Source organism: Polypterus senegalus, chromosome 10, assembly GCF_016835505.1.
Source record: "Polypterus senegalus isolate Bchr_013 chromosome 10, ASM1683550v1, whole genome shotgun sequence".
Lineage (NCBI taxonomy): Eukaryota > Metazoa > Chordata > Cladistia > Polypteriformes > Polypteridae > Polypterus > Polypterus senegalus.
This window is the reverse complement of record NC_053163.1, coordinates 1,835,535-1,858,600: the sequence shown is the minus strand read 5'-3', so window position 1 is coordinate 1,858,600 and position 23,066 is coordinate 1,835,535. Positions and strand designations below refer to the sequence as shown.

At 37.0% G+C, this 23,066-nt stretch overlaps 1 protein-coding gene across 4 annotated transcripts in view; it reads right to left on the bottom strand.

Annotated features, from left to right (window-relative positions):
• Positions 1-23,066, bottom strand: part of usp49 (ubiquitin specific peptidase 49) — an 88,781-nt gene that overhangs the window by 35,704 nt on the left and 30,011 nt on the right. For 3 of the 4 annotated variants that reach the window (XR_005635114.1, XR_005635115.1, XM_039764801.1), the window contains exon 2: positions 17,224-17,317. The exons of the other annotated variant lie outside the window; for it this stretch is intronic. The gene's annotated coding sequence lies outside the window, so the exon portion shown is untranslated. The remainder of the gene's footprint in view (positions 1-17,223; positions 17,318-23,066) is intronic. 4 annotated transcript variants of the gene reach the window in all.

The following is a 23,066-nucleotide window of genomic DNA, read 5'->3' as shown; positions in this document are numbered from 1 at the left end:
ACCATGTGATATCTGCAACAATTTCAAAAATTACTTTTTTGTCTGTCAATATTGGGTGCTGTGTGTACATTAAGGAGGAAAAAATGTATTTAAATGATTTTAGCAAATGGCTGCAATATAACAAAGAGTGAAAAATTGCAGGGGGTCAGAATACTTTCCGTTCCCCCTGTATGTATGTATGTATGTATATGTATATACAGTGGTGTGAAAAACTATTTGCCCCCTTCCTGATTTCTTATTCTTTTGCATGTTTGTCACACAAAATGTTTCTGATCATCAAACACATTTAACCACTAGTCAAATATAACACAAGTAAACACAAAATGCAGTTTTTAAATGATGGTTTTTATTATTTAGGGAGAAAAAAAAATCCAAACCTACATGGCCCTGTGTGAAAAAGTAATTGCCCCCTGAACTTAACTGGTTGGGCCACCCTTAGCAGCAATAACTCCAATCAAGCGTTTGCGATAACTTGCAATGAGTCTTTTACAGCGCTCTGGAGGAATTTTGGCCCACTCATCTTTTCAGAATTGTTGTAATTCAGCTTTATTTGAGGGTTTTCTAGCATGAACCGCCTTTTTAAGGCCAGGACTTTGACTAGGCCACTCCAAAGTCTTCATTTTGTTTTTCTTCAGCCATTCAGAGGTGGAATTGCTGGTGTGTTTTGGGTCATTGTCCTGTTGCAGCACCCAAGATCAATAGCAAAATTGAGACGAGCCCTAATGTTCTTTTTGCTTAACAGTGGTTTGCGTCTTGGAAATCTGCCATGCAGGCCGTTTTTGCCCAGTCTCTTTCTTATGGTGGAGTCGTGAACACGGACCTTAATTGAGGCAAGTGAGGCCTTCAGTTCTTTAGACATTGTCCTAGGGTCTTTTGTGACCTCTCGGATGAGTCGTCTCTGCGCTCTTGGGGTAATTTTGGTCGGCCGGCCACTCCTGGGAAGGCTCACCACTGTTCCATGTTTTTGCCATTTATGGATAATGGCTCTCACTGTGGTTCGCTGGAGTCCCAAAGCTTTAGAAATGGCTTTATAACCTTTACCAGACTGATAGATCTCAATTACTTCTGTTATTTGTTTTTGAATTTCTTTGGATCTTGGCATGATGTCTAGCTTTTGAGGTGCTTTTGGTCTACTTCTCTGTGTCAGGCAGCTCTTATTTAAGTGATTTGTTGATTGAAACAGGTGTGGCAGTAATCAGGCCTGGGGGTGGCTACGGAAATTGAACTCAGGTGTGATACACCACAGTTAGGTTATTTTTTAACAAGGGGGCAATTACTTTTTCACACAGGGCCATGTAGGTTTGGATTTTTTTTCTCCCTAAATAATAAAAACCATCATTTAAAAACTGCATTTTGTGTTTACTTCTGTTATATTTGACTAATGGTTAAATGTGTTTGATGATCAGAAACATTTTGTGTGACAAACATGCAAAAGAATAAGAAATCAGGAAGGGGGCAAATAGTTTTTCACACCACTGTATGTGTGTATATATTATATATATATATATATATATATATATATATATATACACATATACACACACCGTATTTACGTGTGTACCACGCACACATTTTTCCCCGAAAATTAGCATTAGAAAATCAGGTGCACGTCATACACGGAGGAAATGTAATTCTGTAATGTTTACTTCTTCTGCTTGGGCTCACTCGCTCACTCTCTCTCTTGCTCATGCACTCACGCGCTCTCTCTCTCTCGCTTGCGGTCTCGAGCTCTCTCTCAATCGCGCTCTCTTGCTCTCTCTCAATCGCGCTCTCTTGCTCTCCAAACGCTTCCTATACAATCACAATGCACGTCGTACACGAGGCAAAACAATTTTCATGATTTTCTTTGTAAAAATTTAGGGTGCGCATCTTACACAAGGGCGCGTGGTACACGAGTAAAAACGGTATATAAATTACATGCTAGAGAAGTATTGTATTCCTAGAATAATGTGAAAAATGTATAAAACTGATGCAGAGATTATTTTGCCTGCCAAAAAACAGGTGCAAATATCGCTTCCACATTTAATTTTTCTGTTTCCGAGTACTTTTGATGACCACCATAATGGTGTTCTTTTTATAAAAGAAAACAAAAATCTTGCAAGGTAGCATTCCAGAGGAATATTGTGTATACAGAAATTGAGCTATTCTTTGTTCACTTCATTAGATTATTTAAAAATTATTGCAACATTTATAGAATAAATTGGGGATATTGCCAACTTATCAATAACTGAGCGAGTAAAAAAATTGTGACATCACAGCTATCTGAAGTAGAAAGAGTAAGAATCTCTATTCCAAAAGAAACCGGCAGATGGTGCCAGAGAGTAAAAAATGCGCATTTTCAAAATGTCAAGACATTTTTACAAAACACAACAACTCTTTTGGGAAATTATTTGATCATTATGTTTTTTTCAATAAACAATTCCTGAAACTCACTTTAGACCAATGGAACTCACAACAAAGATTCTACAGTCTAAGGATAATTTTTTCAAGCCAGTTAAATTGCTAAATGTAAATGCCTTCAACAACATAATATGTATATGCTAAGGAACTGGAGGACTACATCAGTGGTCACCAACTCCAGTCCTGGAGGACCACCATGGCTGCAGGTTTTTATTCTAACCCTTTTTTTAATGAGTGCCCTTTTTTTTGCTGCTAATTAACTTCTTTTGAACTAATTTTAATTGACTTGCTCTTGAAGACTCAGGTCCCTTAATTGTTTCTTTTTCCTTATTTAGCACCCAAAAAATAATGAGATACAAAATGAGCCAAAACAACTGGTATCCGTCATACAATATCTGAAAATAAAGAAAGATGAAGGTCTCAGGAATGTTGATCTGCTCAGGTCCTCAAAACATTTTATCATTGCTCTTAGAAAGAGAAAATCAACAATTTCGGAAATGTCTGTTAATGCACCACAAGAGCAGGAAAAAGCCTTGGAATTGAAGAAAGGGTTTAAATAACGACAAGAATCGACACCTCATTAAACAGCTGGTTGGAGTGAAATTGGTTGGAGTTTGAGGCCCTAACTTATTTGGCTCACTCACCTCACAATTCATTTCTGTTTGGGTGCCATTTAAGGAAAGAAGTGAAGCAATTCATAGGAACGATGAAGAACTTCAGGGGAACAAATCTTAAGAAAGCAATTCGATTAAAGTGAATTCACACGAAGTTAATTAGCAGCACAAACAGGGCACTATTTAAAAAAAGGGTTAGAATGAAACTCTGCAGCCACGGTGGTCCTCCAGGACTGGAGTTGGCAACCCCCGGACTACATGATAAACTAAACAGTAAATGAAGCAAATCTATAATTGATTCACTACCTTAGCTATGCAACTGAAAAAAACATTTGATTTCAGAATTACATTTCACTGGGAAGTAATAAACTGATAAATGAAGAGCCAGAAAGTAAAACATTGAGCTAAATACTAGCTAAAGTGAAGCTATCAACAAGCAGCAACAATGACATACTAGGAACACACAAGGACAGCTTGAATTTATAACACACATAAAAAATAAAGCACTGTTTAACAACTTCTTAAAACAATGAAAATGTATTGATTACCTTTAAATAAAATGTATGAAAAAAAGAAAAAAAAAACTTCAGAAAGACTTTACAGTTTGGTTCCTAGCCGTTAAGTGGCAGACATACTGGAATGTCTGAAGAAATACACTCCAGAGGAGACTATCAGTCTTAGCATATGACAGTTGTTTGATTTAGTGATTTACTGATTCCCATTGCTTCTCTGTTTACCTTGTGGATTAAAACTATGTAACTAAAAAATATCCTGCACATCACTTGTGAACATTTACTGCATATAAGTCATTGTTACAGTTTTACAGCCAGCATAATCTTAGGACCATCACTCCATCCACTCTTAAGTGAAATTGTGCTCTCACACTCACTGCTTCTTTATTGTTGTTAGAATTTCCTGTTTGACACAGCACATGAAATAATGGAGGCAGCTACTAAATGGGTTAGAGGTCGCACATAAGGTGGACAATTTATGAACAGTCCTGAAAAATCAGAAACAAAAAAAAAATCTTAAGTTTAAAAAGAGTCCGAAGAAAGCAAAATATGAAAATATGAAGAAGCAAAGTTAGTGGAAACTGAAGAACAGACAGTTGCTCGAAGGAAAAATATAATGGTTCAGAAAGAAGACCATCACAAAGATATATAAAGTAAAGAACAAAATGAGACGAAAGACAAAGAACAGAGAAAAACAAAATAATGACAAAGACCAACCGGGAAAATCCTGGGTTGCTACTGGAAGTAGGGCCAGCAGGGGGTGCTTATGATGTGGTCTGAATGTGGATCCCAATGCCCTGGTGCTGTGACGGGTGTACAGTGCTGTACAAATAGCACCATCCTTTGGATGAAATTTAAAACTGAAGTCCTGACTCTCTGTGGTCCTTAAAGATCCCTGGGCATGCTTTGTAAAGATTAGACTGTATCCTGATGTCCTGGCTAAACTGCCCACCATGGCCTGGTCATTTTGGCCCCCTTATTATCCCCGGTTTCTAACAGGCTCTCTCTCACCTGTTAACCACCTAACAGCTAATGTGTGGTGAGTGTACTGCCAAAAAATGGCTTCCTTTGCATCATCCAGGTGAATGCTGCACATTAGTGGTGGTTGAAGTGGCTCCTTACTCTCAAAATAAAGCATTTTGAGTAGTGAAAAAAAAAATTTTATATAAATGTAAAGAATTATTATTGCCTAGAATAACAGAAGTGAAGGTGAATGGAGGAAAAAACCAAAAAAAGAGCAAAAGAAATTCAAAAACAATAGTAACATTATTAGAATGCACATTTTACAACCTGAGAGATTATCTACTGTTGCTGGGTATCTTAACATGGCAAACTTCAGGAATGTTCACCCTAAATATCACCTACCACACAAGGGGTGTCAATACCAAGAATCACTACTATACCTCAATAAAAGATGTTCATTACCAGGTACTGTGTACTGCCACAGATGGACCGATTACTTTTCAATACTCCTATTGTCAGCTTATAAACAGAGATTGAAACATGAAAAGCCAACAAAAAAAGTACTTCAGTGCTCAACTAGAGAAGATGAAGGAAAGCAGCAGTGCTACTTTCATTGTGTAAACTGGGGCCTGTTTAGAGACTCTTCATCTAGATCTGGCTGAGTATGCAGTGTACAGGGATTCATCAATAAACTTCTTTGCTATGTACCTACAAAAACAAATAGTGTGTTTTCTAATAAGAAATCATTGATCATCAGAAATATACTGAAAGCACATAATACATTTTGAAACAACAATTTATAAACATACAAGAAATGCAGATACAACATCAAAAACACCATCTAAGTGGCTAAATGTCAGTATGAAGGTAAGCAAAAGACTAAGTATAGCAACTGACCAATGGCAGGGGCTAAAAGATGCCTCTTGGGAATTATAGTATACTGATCAACTTTCCTGGGAGTATTTACCTAGTTTTGTTCACACATGTGCTCGACCTGGGAATTAATTAGTAAATTCCTCAGGCTGCCTAAATACAACATACTAGCCAACCCGCGGCGTACCATACGCCGCATAATCAGGCTGTTTTTTTTTTAATGATTTTTAAGCACAGGGAGAAAATTAACATTTGAAAAATCAGTAATGTAATAAATCAGCAAGAAAAGCAACATTGTAACAATGCACGGAACGAACCAACACACAATCGTCCGTGACTGAAAACTGGCGGACCGCCATCGCTCATGTGCCCACCTCCAACTCATCACTTGAGTCGTTGTCGTCTTTGCACAGTCCAGATGCACCTGTGACTCACGTGGACTTTCCGTGTTCCTGCAGGAGCATCTAAGACGACGCACGTTTGTCACGGATGCGAATTGCTGTATGTAGCGTGTAAAACAGTTTGCTATGGAGCACGAGGTCGTGCGTCGTAACCGAAAACTCGGTTTTTAAAGACTGCTTACTTCATTGTGTTTTAACCTCAGTTGTAAAGGATTGTTTTAAGGATTCTATGAGATACCCCACGCAAACCACTTTACACGCTGCATATGGCGATTCACCTCCGCGAGAAACATGCCTCTATGAACAGTCAATGTGGCTTGGAGGTGCCAGGAGTTGGCTCCTGGGCATGGCTCCTTCCTGCGTGCGCCATAGGTGTCTTACTTGTCCAATTGTATCTGGCTGCTCAGTGAATCCACGCCCCTTCCGGCGTGTTTTCCATGGTTTTCTTGCCTTTGTGAATTATATATATATATATATATATATATATATATATATATATATATATATATATATATATATATATATATATATATATATATATATATATATATATATATATATATATATAGAGTTCAGAGAGAAGTCAAGCAAAATGACACCTTTTACTGGCTAACTAAAAAGATTACAATATTCAAGCTACATACATGTAGCTCACTACATCCATAAAGGCTAACAACACCCTAGTACTATGGAAATGTTCAGAGAAATTCACTGAGATTCGCTTGTTCATAATTACCAGGGCAACCCAGCAGTTTTATCAGTCAACATGAAAGTCACATCCCAAGAAAGGAAACAGGAATCTCAAGTTCAGTGGATATTTGCATATCACTGGCACTTATCTTGTTTCTTAAAAAAAAAAAAAAATACAGGTGAATGGTAATGCTCAAGTGCCTCATGTGTTGCATATATTTATTTTCTTATATGTTGCACTATACAACATAATGTCTTTGAAATATAAAAACAGAAAGAACTAAAAAGAGAAAAACAAGCAGGCAATGTGAAGGCAAAGCCTTCAATGAACAATGCACCCTGTAGGCACCATAGCACAGACTGAAATTCTAGTAGTAGAGTCTTCCTGGTATATTAAGAACATGATCATATATAATGCGATACAAAGTGGTTTATGCAGTACATAGAATGCCACGTGTTACAGTGTAGTAACATTAATACTGGGTGTAACCTCCTGAGGCTACAATACAGGCCTGCACTCTAGTTTGCAAATGATCATACAAATGTCCTCCTGTGGAGTATCAGTCCATGCCTTTTCAACCTGGGGTGTAGGAGACATGCTACTCAATATACACTTGATCAGGGAGTGGTCTGTGATGAAGAACCTTCTAGAACACTGTTGAATTGCTTGGGCAGAATGGCGATGTACATTATCTTACTGGAAAAATATCTTCCATTTCACTCAGGAAAAGTATCAGGACCAGCTGAATTATGTCCTCCCCTCAAACACCATATACAAATTAGTACTATAGTGAAGAGCATCTCACATCATTATGTGCAGCCTGTGTACTGTATTTCACAGGTGTACACATGATAGACTTAGCCATTCACCAGGTCTCCATTGGACCTAATAATTATTGCATCACGAAGGAATACAGAATACCATTCTTCCCTTCAAAATCAGCCCATTCAAGAACCACCACAGGCTAAGTAGCGATGATGATAAGTGAGTGGCAGTCATTCCAGGAAAAATATGTGGCTGCACTCCTCTTCAAAACTATGATTACATATTGTCTGGAGTGGACACTTCTGCTGTGATATTAACATGGCATTAGTTCCAGTGTGGGCTGCTATGGCTGTTCCATCTGCCTCAACCTCCTTTCTAATGCCACAGTCCTGACATACATCTGAATAGGCTGTTTCTGGGCTGAATTTGTGACAAATGAATCAAAGAGGGAGGTTTGTCTACAATAAGACAATCTGATTGAATGTCACTATTTGATAATAATTCAAATTTTATTTAAAAAAAGGCTAAAGCAAACATTTGATTGTCAAACAACAGTTTGTTTTACCTGTGGCAATTTTGGCATTGTGTTACTCCAGACGCACTATGCAAAGCTGCAGTATTTTACTGATCTGCTTTTGTGCCTCACTTCCACAGTAAGCCTTTTCATAATTTTAAGTGATTAGCTTGTTATCTTCATTAGTAAAAATGTACACTCAGACCTCTTTTTATAATAGTTTATTTTTTTGCTTTTTCTTTCCCACTGCTCTGCACTTTGATCTTCAAGTGTGTGCTAGAGCAGTTTTTTTAAAAGCTTCTACAGTACCCTAAAATAGTATCTTGGCATCTGATTCTGTAAAATTCACTCTTAAACTTGAAATCCCTGTTTAATGATAAGAACATCTTATACCAAATGTAAAATAACTGTCATAATTCTGATTTTCCTTTTATTACTCTGCTTTAAAACAACTTTCATAAGCGTCATCAACAAACATGCAGTGTCCCACAATTAGTTTAGGTCTTGTGTTGCTGCTGGCTTGACACATTATGACTAAAACAAGGAGGTGTAATTAAAAATATTCAGCCCACCTTTACTAAAGCATTGCTGCATCTCTAATGGAGAAAAAAGTAGACCCACACTTGAAACTATGACAATCTTGCTTTTCCAGGCGAGTCTAGAGACACCAACTAACATTTTATTATGAATGCTCCAATATAAATGATACCCTGCCACTGCTCATTGAACACCTCCAAAACACTAAAACAAGTCCGCAATCGACTTATTTGACTCTTACCTCTTTTTTACTGTGCTCACTATTCTCACCCTGTTGCTGTCTTACTAACTAACCAGTATTCCTACTGATCTTAAGCTGCTCTAGCTGTGCCTGTTTGGCACTGAGACATGTTACAATACATTTGCACCACAGGACTCCAGCATCTTACAAGTGGGACTCAAGCAAAAGTGCAGACGCCTAAGAAAAAAAAAAAAAAAAGTTAAATAACTAATAATTATGTAGTGAAACACAGTGCTAGCACACATAGCTTGTTAGAGATTTCAGTTGCATTTTTGTGTCTGCTTTTATGGCTCACTGTCCCAAGAAGGACCTTTGCACCCAACTGTCAAGTACTAGAGTGGGGAAAAAAAAAAAAAAAGAGCGATAAGAGGTGGAGATGCTTGAGATTTTGATGGCTCTTGTATTTAAATGACAGTTGCAAGGATTTTTTTCCCTGTTAGTGTTTATTTTTGCTCTAGTCTCTACTACGGCCATTATCATAATAATAAAATGTTAAAAGGCATGTCCATACACTCACCTAAAGGATGATTAGGAACACCATACTAATACGGTGTTTGACCCCCTTTCGCCTTCAGAACTGCCTTAATTCTACGTGGCATTGATTCAACAAGGTGCTGAAAGCATTCTTTTGAAATGTTGGCCCATATTAATAGGATAGCATCTTGCAGGTGATGGAGATTTGTGGGATGCACATCCAGGGCACGAAGCTTCCGTTCCACCACATCCCAAAGATGCTCTATTAGGTTGATATCTGGTGACTGTGGGGGGCATTTTAGTACAATGAACTCATTGTCATGTTCAAGAAACCAATTTGAAATGATTCGAGCTTTGTGACATGGTGCATTATCCTGCTGGAAGTAGCCATCAGAGGATGGGTACATGGTGGTCATGAAGGGATGGACATGGTCAGAAACAATGCTCAGGTAGCCCGTGGCATTTAAACGATGCCCAATTGGCACTAAGGGGCCTAAAGTGTGCCAAGAAAACATCCCCCACACCATTACACCACCACTACCACCAGCCTGCACAGTGGTAACAGATGGATCCATGTTCTCATTCTGTTTATGCCAAATTCTGACTCTACCATTTGAATGCCTGAACAGAAATCGAGACTCATCAGACCAGGCAACATTTTTCCAGTCTTCAACTGTCCAATTTTGGTGAGCTTGTGCAAATTGTAGCCTCTTTTTCCTGTTTGTAGTGGAGATGAGTGGTACCCGGTGGGGTCTTCTGCTGTTGTAGCCCATCCGCCTCAAGGTTGTGCGTGTTGTGGCTTCACAAATGCTTTGCTGCATACCTCGGTTGTAACGAGTGTTTATTTCAGTCAAAGCTGCTCTTCTATCAGCTTGAATCAGTCGGCCCATTCTCCTCTGACCTCTAGCATCAACAAGGCATTTTAAGCCACGGACTGCCGCATACTGGATGTTTTTCCCTTTTCACACCATTCTTTGTAAACCCTAGAAATGGTTGTGCGTGAAAATCCCAATAACTGAGCAGATTGTGAAATACTCAGACCGGCCCGTCTGGCACCAACAACCACCACACTCAAAATTGCTTAAATCACCATTCTTTCCCATTCTGACATTCAGTTTGGAGTTCAGGAGATTGTCTTGACCAGGACCACACCTCTAAATGCACTGAAGCAACTGCCATGTGATTGGTTGATTAGATAATTGCATTCATGAGAAATTGAACAGGTGTTCCTAATAATCCTTTAGGTGAGTGTATATATTTATGTCCAGGATCGATAAGCGAAGTTGGAATATATTCAAATGTGGAGTTATTTTTTATTTGAACCTTATTTTTTGGCTAATTTGACAGCCTTAGTCTACATACTAGGGCTCTATTTTAATTTCCAAAAGCGTTTTCCAAGAAGTGACTTATTTAACAGTATTTTAGTAAAAAAAATACATGTGCTTGGGGATGTTCTGAGCATACATGCACACATGTGGATGACTTCACGTTTGAATTATGCAATGTGAGATTTATTCATGAAATTGTTTGCTGTTGTCCAGCATTACTCACTATAGACTTGTATTGTATTAGAAACTTTTTTTTATTAAAATTTCTTATCTGTATGAAAACATGAGATACAAAAATGTCTTACCTATCAGTACAAACTACAAGGGGCAAGGAACATATAACAAAAATAAAAGTAAATAAATAAATAAATTTAAAAATATTTTTTGGGTGGAGTATTCCTTTAAAAATAGAAAAGAAGGGAAAAAAAGAAAAAAGGGCAGGACTTTAGTGGTCTCTGTCAGAGCTTTATTTAACAAATCAACAGATTCAAGTACAGGCAGCAAAGAGGTCTGGATAAAACTGGAGGAACATTAATAATGGTAGTTTATCTGCCTATTTACTGAAAGCCTTCCCTTAAAATCTCTATCTTCATCTCAACTTTGGCCAGTTTGACAGTTTCAGCCCATACTGAACTGCATCCAGCAGGTTTCTCACTCTTCTTTTTTCTTAGTCTGTCTTTTTGTGACATTCTGTAATAATAACTAACAAAAGAATAACATTTACAAGTTATATGATAAAAGTCATGACATATGATTTTCATCAGATGTGCTGCCAAAAATATACAGTATATATGTAATGTCACACAAGCACAGATGGGATGATGCCCTTAACTAAGAAAATGGTAAGTCAGAACTGGGGTGGATGATAAGCACTAATGCCTCTGCAGACCCTTAGAAGAAAAGTCCTCATGACACTCTCACTCCAGCCTGCAGTACTGACCTCACTTTCAGCCCAGGAGATGACCTCACTTCCGTTTTCTACCCTAAAAGCACACCCCTTCCTCTTATCTCTCTATAAAGCAGACATAATGCCTATACAGTTCAGGTGTAGACTCAGTCTATTGATACAACTCGTGGTGTTTTTTATTCTTGCACTAGCAAAATACCCGCACTTTCCAGCGGAGAAGTAGTGTGTTAAAAAAGTTATGAAAAAAAAAAGGAAACATTTTTAAAATAACGTAACATGATTGTCAATGTAATTGTTTTGTGACTGTATGAGTGTTGCTGTCATCAAGGATTTGATTATCATTATTTCTTTCAATCAGGTTCGTATTTGGAGGATGTGTTGTGTTCAAGTTACATTCCGTGTTTGTCAACCATGGTAAAGATAACAGGTTTCATTCATCGAAGCATTCACTACCCAAATCGGTACTCGTGAATCTAAGATGTTTAACAGGCATTTCCGGTATTAAGTTGTGGATTTATCTGCGGATATTTAGCGGCAGCGTGTCTATGAACTTAATTTAAACTTAAGCTTTACACCTTGCTTTCCTATTGATATGTCTACAAAGGCTTGTTCAGCTTCAGAGGGTTTTTCCTTTCTTACTGCATCAATAAACAGCTTGTCTTCCTCTTTATCTGAGACATCACACACTGCATGCACGGGTTTACCTTTCCCAGTCTGTAAACTTTAGCGAAGTGGTTCAATTTACCACATTTTTTACACTGTCTTCCTTTAGCTGGACATTGACTTTTTCCACCGTGTGTTTTGTTCCCACTTGTGAATATGCTTGTATGCGTGACTCGCTTCATATTCTTTTGCTGCCTTCTCAATTGTGTAATGCGTTTTTTGTTCAGCGTTCTTTGGAGCTTTTGCTTGTTGTCTGCGTACTGCGTTCACAGTCAGTTCACGTGAGCCGATTGGAGTACATGCATCGAAGGTTCTCAGCTGTGCTCGTGCTATCTCGTGCAATCTTGCGATGTCCACGGCTTTAGTTAATGTTAGCTCAGACCCGGCACTTAAAAGTTTCTCTCGCACTTTCGCAGAGTTTGTGCCAAACACTAGTCTATCCCTGACCATCTCATCTTCGTTTGCATAAGCACAGTCCTTCACCAGCAATTTTAACTCCGTTACAAAGTGATGAAAAGTCTCGTTTATACCCTGCGTCTTTTTATTAAACTTGTATCTCGCGAATATTGTATTCGTCTTAGGCATGACAAACGCCTCAAAACGGTCATAATAAGTTTTCAGTACCTCGGCTTCCTCCTGGGTGAGAGTCCATGTGTTAAAAATGTCTCTTCCTTTTTCCCCAGTCCACCTTGATAGACATCTCACCACCCAAATCGCTACTCGTGAATCTAAGATGTTTAACAGGCATTCCCGGTATTAACTTTTTGATTTACCTGCGAATATTTAGCGGAAGCGTGTCTATTGGATTGCTGCTGACGGACGGACGTATATGGGCAGGCACTCAATTACGTGGGAGGCGTGGGTGAGGGGGGACGCAAAATAGGCAGGCAGCCAACTACGTGGTGAGGCGGAGTTGCGTCCCCCATCATGACGTCTCCCACAGCAACCGAGATGCAGGCTATGGCCGTATATATGTATGCAAGTAGGATTCAGTTATGACCATTACGCGTACAATTTCTAAATGAAACCTGCTTAACTTTTGTAAGTAAGCTGTAAGAAATGAGCCTGACAAATTTCAGCCTTCTACCTACACAGGAAGTTCGAGAATTAGTGATGAGTGAGTGAGTCAGTGAGTCAGTCAGGGCTTTGCCTTTTATTAGTATAGATTATCATTCAAGTATATGGGATGGCTACCTCAAACCTTTCTCTTGGATTTGACCCTTTCTTAAAGCATGTTTTCAAAATCCATTGATAAGAAATATAAAAAAAAATACAAATGTAAAGAGCTACTCATATAATGCTACAATACAAATCCAAAGGTTTTCTTGAATCAAGGATCCCTCTTATAAACATGCCACCTAATGTATATAATGTACATTAAAAACGTTAAAGACCTTTGTGTCAGATTTATCACAAAAATCTCTCATTATTCCAAGACAGCTTGCTTAATGTTTTAATTAATTTGTGTACACATTTTGTTGAGTTGTTCTACATTCAAACTAAATACGAAAAGATTGGTTAGTCTACCTTTTCTATTAAGACATTTAAAAAAAAAATGACGGCCGGGAATATAAATTCACATTCTAACATAAAAACAGCAGGAAACAAGGTGCCTTTCTTAATCTCCTACATTAAAACAGCAGTCCCTGGCATCGTTGAATGGATTAACCTAAAGAAAAAAAAAAAAAAAAACACAATGCATTCAATAGAACTTGCTTTGAACTTCAAACTAAAAGAATCAAAAAAACAAAAAAGGACAAAAATGGGTAGAAATTCCAAGGATCTCACTAACACCACAACAGCTCAAGATAAAAGATGTGTTGATCAAATAAATATAAGCATGTTTTTCCTGTATCGCTACAGTTAGCAAGTATTCAAATATTTGACTGTGTATAACAGAAGATGACGAAGCAAAAATATAAATAAATAAAAATAAAAGACAGCTAAAATATTAACATAAAAGAACACTAGCTATATCTTTTTCTTAACTTACAAATGAAAATAAAAAAAAAGTATATGTAAAAATTAATAATTAAATATTAGAGTTTGGCAATAGGCATATATGATTATGTTCATACTGTATCAGAGCTGTCAAATTATACAAAAACTTGCAGTGCTATCAGTCTAAGATGGAGTGAAATCTAAGTAATCAGCATACACCTCAGCAAGTTCAGCATTAACATTTGCAGTGCACCACCTATTGGAAACAATTTTGTAATGCATGTGTTAAGAAAATGTACTTAATTTTTCATTCCAACAGACAGTGCATCATAAACATTAGCACTTTCATGAATCTCATACCAAATGATATATAACATTAACAAGGTCCCAGGCACACAGATACACAGACACTTGTTCTTTTATTAGTTTAGATTAGGGTTTGAATACTCATATTAAAAATAATACTTAGATATATTTGAGCATAGAACATTTAACCTAAGTGCTAATTAATACATGTAAATATGCACATAACGTGCCTTCATAATTTTCATTATTATTTATATTTTTGCTTGCGGTGCATCTGCAAAGCATGCAACACTTATGACTCATGCACTTATGACTCAGCCTTCAATCAGAAAACATTTCTGTTTTACTCCAAAACACATAAGGTGAGTGCCCTTGTATATTATATTGACAAAGTATACTGAATCTATTACTGACAAAATGAGCTACTGAATGTACTACATGTTGCACTGTAATGAACTTTAAGTACTTCCTTTTCATTACACTTCCATTAACAGCAACTTTATTCATTTTACTTAGCAGCAAAATTAACAACAACGATTTGAAAGAAATTGCAAGAATCATGGGTTATTGTGTAAAACGCAGCTTGGCAAAGGTAGATCAAGTATGCAGAGCAGTCCAGTTTGGCAAATGTATAGGTCAAGTGCTACAGCAGGGTCCAGTGATCAAAGAATAATATACAGTATTACACAATATGGTATTTTTTCCCCCTTTATAGATTCAGCAAAAACACATGTAACCTTAATACTTCCTTTTTACCTTTGTTTTAAGGAATTACAGGAAGCCCCACATATTCATGGTGAATACATTCCATGTATTACCGCTGTGTGTTAAGGCTTGTCAGCATTTTTATTCTATTGTGCATGGTCACAAATAGGCACAAAAAGGCCATGGGTGTGGATAGCAAGGTTTTATGGTATTAAGAAAGAAAAAAAAAGTTATATTTATGGTTATACCATGAGCGTGAATGACATTTATACTGTGAATGCTATAGTTTGACTAACAGTGAGAGTGAGGCTGGCTGGGTGCCTAGAGCAGGTGAAGAGAAAGACAGTGGACAACGGGGTCATTCATGCTGGGTTTAGTTTAAAAGTGGGTGCTTGGTTAATTTTATTCATTTTTAGATTTTGTTTCAATATATCATTTTAAAACACCAGATAGCTCAAACTATGAATAGAGAATTCATGGTTGAGAGGAGGGCACCGCATTTATCAAGTCAATAGCCTCCAAAATACATGCATTTATTAAGGTATTTCTCCTGACACTGAAAGTGGTCTTGAAAATGGCTACTTTAAAGTAGTTATAATGATAAAAGAACAAAAAAATTAAAATGTCAGTTATTTTCCATTATGTTCAATGAGGAAGAAACAACACTCTGGTTTGATATGATAAATGCTTAACAAGTTTAATACAAAATTATAGCAAAACCAGGGATCTCAGGTTTAAGAGTGAAAAGGAACAGGATCAGGAGCAAAACAATACTTTTACAGTGCTAGAGAAATGTTTAAAATCTGTTTTTTCACACCTGTAAACCAAAAAGCAGAGCAGTGTGGTAGAAAAAAAAAATCTGTCCATGTTATACATGACAATGCAAACTAACAATTAAAAATGATAAAAACTGTGATAATGCAAGCAATGTACAAAACACACGAAATACAGTGGTATTTCAACATAATGCTGTTCTTAATGCAAGGTTAAATAAAGGACCGTTCATTCACAATCAAATGTCAGTGTTTTCTTTCGAATAAGAAACTATTAATATAGATTCAAATTCTAATCAAATGGTGATGTTCGACAGTCCTGGTATATACCACTACTTGATATCTGACAGGCACAGAAAAACACAAAAGAATTGAGTGAATTTATCCAAGTAAAAATGCAAACCACAGCAGTGCAAAATCAGAATAGGGCAAAATTGAGAAACTGCAAAAATTAAACAAAAGAAGATATGAAAGGTAAAAAGAAAAATGATGACTTAAATTGATTATTACGTATTGCAGTATATTCCTGTGAACCATACAGATGTTAGGGCCATATGCCATACACTGTGATCTCAAGATGTTAGCATCTTTAAATTGCAGAAAATGAATAAAACAACCATAAGAATCAGCAAATTTTGTAGGGCACACAGACAATGGAATGATCCACCCACATAATGTATATTAGGGAAACCCCATTTGTCTCAACATTTAAATGAAGGCTGAAGACAAATTATTTTGGCATAGTGTATATTCTGTGTTGTTTTATATTGCTCTCAAATTTCTTCACATCTATATAAATATAACGTTTTCTTTTTATTCTTGGTGTCAGTTCTGCCAATTGGTCAACATGTGCCCTAATATATGATGAACCTGTACTTGGACATCTTCAAATCAAACTGATTTATTTTTTTATTTTTTCCAGAATCTGGTGGACTTGGAACTGCTGACATTTGGAATTCAGTCCATATTTTTATGTCCCATGCATTGGGCTCACAAGTGGAAACTGAGTAGAACAGATCATAACCTTCTCAGGTCATTTCAGAATTCAATTATCAAATGTTACCTAGCAATATTTTATTCACTGTTTTGTAGGATGCAATAATTCCAAAACCTCCAGACTCCACCTTAGCCCCCACCCCCAATTTAATCTGATTATTTGTATTCTTATTCATAATAATTTGTCAGATTAGATATCTGCTAGAGGTACTATTACTCTGTCTTCTATATCAAAAGTGTATTGTCCTTTGAAAGCAGGCTTACACTATGTTTGGATACTGATTAAATGTCTCAGAATCAGATTGATTATCTTTACTGTATAACCTGATGCACGTCCAACACAAGTAAGACTGAAAGCTTTGAGCTATTAATGCTGCACAACCCAGCACACTCTGCAACATTATAGGCCTTTAATTTCTTTGTTCATATTTTATTCCACTGATTCTATCAACACCAAATTATCATTTTCTAAGCTTGTTTAATGGAAGCATGACAGCAAAACAACACTACAGCACTGACTCTTTGAGACATTTACAGTACCATTTGAGGAGAAATTTTTACTCCGAATTGGTCATTTACACTACAGTCGCAGCATTTCTATTTTCTTAGCATAAAATACCTTTATAAACAGCTATGGCTGTTTGTGATTGGTTGCAAGCCCCCTGGCGCCTTCGGTGCCCAATCCCCAGTTGCAGCCAGTATATTAGTAAAATCTGTAAATGCACAAAAGAAAAATTATTACTTATTGGAGTCAAAAATCATATAAATATGTAAAAGAAAAATTAATTAATATTATTTAACAGAGCTTTTACTCTCTTACCGATTGGAGTATTCCTGTTAAACTGAGGTACAATATGCTCGATGAATATTTATAAGAGACTAAATAAATGATCCGTTCATTTTAACTGACATTCTTATAGATAAAAAAAACTTTTTTTTTTAAACAAATGACTGATTTAAATAATGAATAAATAACAGGAAAAATCACGTGAAAACTAAAGTGGTATGAAATTGGTCATCGTAACTCGACCTTCAGCTAACTAAATCACCTAAATACAAACATTGGTGTTATGAATAGATTTTTTTTTTTTTTAATAGTTTGTTCCTGTGAAAGAAAGTTTACTCTATCAAAAATAAAAACCATGATTTTCTAAGAACAACAAATTAACGTTCGATACATTCTGAAAATTGATACCAAACATATATATTTAGGCTTTAAAATAAGCAGATTTAAAGTGTGGCAAAAAATGTGACATAAAATCATTGCACTTTTAGCCTTAGGATTTTTTATTTTACATATATACAGTATATATATATATATATATATATATATATATATATATATATATATATATATATATATAATAAAATATTCGATCACTGGACTTGAGTGAAAATCTGATGATGTTTTAGGTCATATTTATGCAGAAATATAGAAAATTCTAAAGGGTTCACAAATTTTCAAACACGACTGTGTGTGTATATATATATATATATATATATATATATATATATATATAAATACTTTTAGCACATTTAAAAAGCAGTCATATTAAAAAAAATCCTAGAAATATATTTGTATATTTCAATGCACAAATTATTTGGTGTTTTTTGTGTTTATTATGTTGTGCTGGATTATGCAATTTCGTATATTACATTAACCCTCAGAACAACAACAACAACATTTATTTATATAGCACATTTTCATACAAAAAGTACCTCAAAGTGCTTTACATAATGAAGAATAGAAAAAGACACAGTAAAAAGATAAAATAAGTCAACATTAATTAACATAGAATAAGAGTAAGGTCCAATGGCCAGGGTGGACAGAAAAAAGAAAAAAAAAAACTTCAGACGGCTGGAGAAAAAAATAAAATCTGTAGGGATTCCAGACCATGAGACCACCCAGTTCCCTCTGGGCATTCTACCTAACATAAATAAAACAGTCCTCTTTGGATTTAGGGTTTGGATTTACTCAGAAGTCTGTAAATATTTCACTGGTAACTATCAAGCTTTTTATCCATCAAATGGACAATGTGGCAAAGTGGTTAAGCCTTTGGACTTCAAACATGGGGTTCTGGGCTCAAATACCACTACTGACAGTGTGTGTCCACGTGCAAGTCACTCCTATCATGTTAAATGCACTGTAGCCAATGATGAGATATCACTCTTGATTGAATTATTTTCAAAGAAATCACATGGTATGCTACACTTCACTTTGAATGGCTCTGATCTGTTAATATACAGTACCTGTAAAGTACAACTCATTTATCAAATCACGGCCCTTTTTAAATTCAATTTCTGGGGTCACATTCTACTTCTTTTTGACCATAAGCACTGATAAGTAGCCACAGTACTTAATAAGGATATGACCTGAAATCTTTGTTGTTTTCACACATATTTGGGGAGATTCCTATAATTAGCACCCTGATTCTAAACAAAGACTGTCTATGAATTTGATGTCGCTTTAGCCTTATCCACAGACATTGTAATGACTGCAGAATTTGCAAGAAGAGTAAACTACAGGCTGACCAACAAATCTTGGCCTGTCTGTTTTCAAATGACCACAGACATCATGGGGATATATCTCTGCAACAGGTTTTGAATTTTATTTTCCTCTCCATCAGCTGACCTTAGTTTAACCCCTTTGACATGAACACAGAGCCTCTCTAGGGTTCAGAATTCTGTGTAAAAAATGTAAGCCCAAATGGCTTTCGGGTAAGGTTGTTAGGATCCAATGTATAGCATTAAGCTTGAAAAACAGATGTGGCAATATCCTCTTGCTATCAAGTGGATAAAATAACATTATGTGGCAAAATATTATGAATATACAATACTTCAGTACAATGGTGTCCTCACAATCCAAAGGCAATTGTAAACTGGAAGAAACTCTGATAGTTAGAGATCTGGCAGACTCAAAGTCACAACCCAATCAGAAGATAAGTTTCTGATGGTCAACAGCTTGAGGGACAGGCGCCTCACAGCACAACAGCTTCAAGCGCAGCTTAATAGTGGTCAAAAAAAAGCAATTATCTGTTTCTACTGTGAAGAGGATAATTTGCACTGCAGGTGTGACAGGGTAAGGGCAGTAAGAAAGACATTCCTTAAAGGACAAAATAGAAAATAACGGTTGTAGACTACTACAAACTGGAAAAAATCTTACAGATCGATGATCAAAATTTGAAATCCTAAGTTCATCACACAGGGTGTTTGTATGCCATTGAGTGGGTGAAAGGATGGTTCATCAGTATGTGATACTAACTGTCAAACATGGAGGAGGAAGTGCGATGGTAAGTAATCAACAGAAGGAGGGACACCGGTACAACCTGTTTGCTTGAACTTGCAAGGCTTAATTTACTTTAAATTTCTGCATAACATCTGAAGGTTGTAACCTATTAGTTGTTCCCTGAAGTAGGCCATTTGCAATATTCTGAAATTTACTTTTTTTCATTTTTTGCTAATCTAAACTTTAAATTTAAACCAATGGCAGTTTACTGCCTACCTTTTCATGATTTTAGGTAATTCATTGCATTTCAACCGATAAAATGTTAAGAAAAACTGAGGTGATGTTAAACTTTTAACCGGTAGTGTATTTCTGGGCATTTTGTCACTTTGTAGTAACTCATCAATATTCATGAATAGGGCAGAGCCTTCACGAACAACACGCAAAGGCAAACAAAAACCAGATCATTAGTTGAATGAAGCAGTAGTGATGACAATCAGACATTGACACGGACCGAACCACCACGCTATGCCTGGTGACTCCAGTTGTGTAACGTTGCAATGGACTGCAGTAGCTATTAGGCAAAAAGGCAAAATGGTTGTGATCAAATGGAAGGAGAAGAAAGATGTTAGCCCCCTGAGCTCTGTTCACAATGCAGCAGCTGTTAATGTTTGCGTCCGTTGAAGTCACTAAGCTTTGCACCGTTGCAGCTTACAATAACACAAGGAGCAAGATGAATCACTGAACTTCTACCCTCTGGTGCACAAGCAACAGAAGAAACAACAAAAGTGTGCAAAGAAATATGCTTCTGCTGTCCCAACTGAGATGGTGGACTGTGTGTTGGGGACCATTTAAAAATGTATCACACGAAAGATGTACTGTATCTACTGTCAGGGATGCCAGGGGCCATGACCCGGCCGGGACGCCAGGAGGGACCGGAAGAGGGTCAGAGCCCTGCCTGGACCACGTGGGGTTTGCCTTCCGGGTTGCTTTGGGGGCCACGGGTCGAGGGCATGGAAGCCCTTCCCTGTAGGGGCCCGTGGTCACCGCCAGGAGGCGCCCCAATGCCTTGGGGACTTGTTTCCCCAGCACTCCCGCCACACCAGGAAGTGCTGGGGGGAAGATTTATGACGGCGCCCGGAGAGCAGCCGGGAGGACAGCCGGCACTTCCGCCACACTTGGGCGTGGCCAGGCGATTGCGGAAACACCTGGGGCTCATCCGGGTCCTCCATAAAAGGGGCCGTCTCCATTCATTCGGGGCTGGAGTCGGGTGGAAGTAGGACGAAGCAAGAGGAGTGTGGAGGCGGCCCGAAGAAAGGCATTGTGGCCAGGACTTTGAGTGTTTGGGGTATTGTGCACTGAACTGGGTCTTTGTGACCATTATTTGGGGGTCTTTGTGACCTAAGTATTGTAAATAATTTGTATAATAAACGTGTGGTGGTGTTTTAAAACAAGATGTCCGCCTGTCTGTGCCCGGGTGGCGTTCACACTACATTAGTACAACAGTGGACACAAAAGACATGCCTCTCCTACTGTATTTATGTTGATGTTTTGGCATTTACATGTTTGTCACAAAAAGTTTTTTATTTTTGTAAAACAAATAAATAAAACATTTTTGCTGATTTTTTATGCCCGTAAAACATTGCACTAAGGAGTTTAATAGTCACATGTTATCAAATTAAGTTTTAATAATCTAGTTAAAAAGAGAAACAAAAACAATACCACTATTTAAATGAACTGCACAGTGGCATAATGATGAGCCCTGCTGCCTTACAGCATCAGAAGATGGTTTAAAGCTTAGACCAGTCTTTAGAGTTTGTAAATTATCGAGATAGAATTTCTTCTGCATCCCAATGAAGTGCATGTTAAAAAAAGAGTGTTAACTTTAAATTATCCCAGTTTGAGCAATGAAGGGTGTATGCAAGAATGTGCCATGCAATAAAATTATTCACAGTCCTGCACTACACTCAGTGCTGCCAGAATAAACGTTTTTTGGTATTATATTTTGTATTAAGAACAGCCAAACTGAAGTGGTTATATTGGTTTTGTTGTGGTACTATTCAAGTTTGTTTAAAACAGTTCAGCCACTGATTCAAATTCAGTCTTTCCAAACTCTAGCAGCATAAGTCTGTACCACTAGGGTTGCAAAAGATTAACAGGTTAAATTCCAAAAAAGGTCATACATATCAAAGATTAGACCTCTAGGACCCAAAGCAAATCCACTGATGCTCAAAATAAAATTATCATTGCAGATTCTTTCAATCAAAATATTTGAACTCCATGCAGCAAAAAAAATTCATCACAAACACAATGCCTCCTTTGGGAACTTATCAAATAACTTTAAATCTACTGCAGACAATGGATTCACCAAGCAGATATTGTATTATTGCACTCATTTTAGTTTTCAACAATCCAAGGCAAAGAAGGAACTACATATCAGTGTGCACCAAATAAAAGAAAAAAGGTAAACAGATAATTAGATCTTGTTTTTCACAGAGATTACACAGATATATAGATTATAATAGCAATGTGCATTAACTCACATGCTGATTACTTAGTTCAATTTCCATTCAATGACTTATCACGATACACTGGTTCAATATAATGAAATTAATTTTTGCAAGCCCCACTGGAGTAGAAACAAACTTGGCATAACATTATAATACATGGTAGAACAAAAGACTATAGCATACAAAAATCGAATAATATACATTTAATAATAAATATAATTTAATCATCATAAATATAAATATGCAAAGGTTTACTAGGTGGAGTGGTGGCTCTGAGGCTAGGGATCTGCTCTGGCGGTTTGAATCCGGTAAATGCCAAAAGGGACTCTGCTCTGTTGGGCCCTTGAGCAAGGCCCTTAACCTGCAATTGCTGAGCGCTTTGAGTAGTGAGAAAAGCGCTATATAAATGCAAAGAATTATTATTATTATTATTATTACTAAAAATCAAGAATAAGCACCTTTGTTTTACAGGTGATGACAGATAGATTGTCATTTTCCAATTACTGAGTAAAGAGTTTTATCTCTCATCATTTTGGATAATCAAACTCAGCAGTGTTGCATCAACAACAAAACTTAACGGAGTTCTGTTCATACTTCTACAGCACAATTGCGAATGAATACGAAGAAGAGCAGCATGTTCAGGTTGTGAGTGTACGTGTTCTCTGTTGCTTGTATATGTTGTTGCTTTCTGGACATCAGGCTGTGACTGGCATCATGGAATGGAAGCTT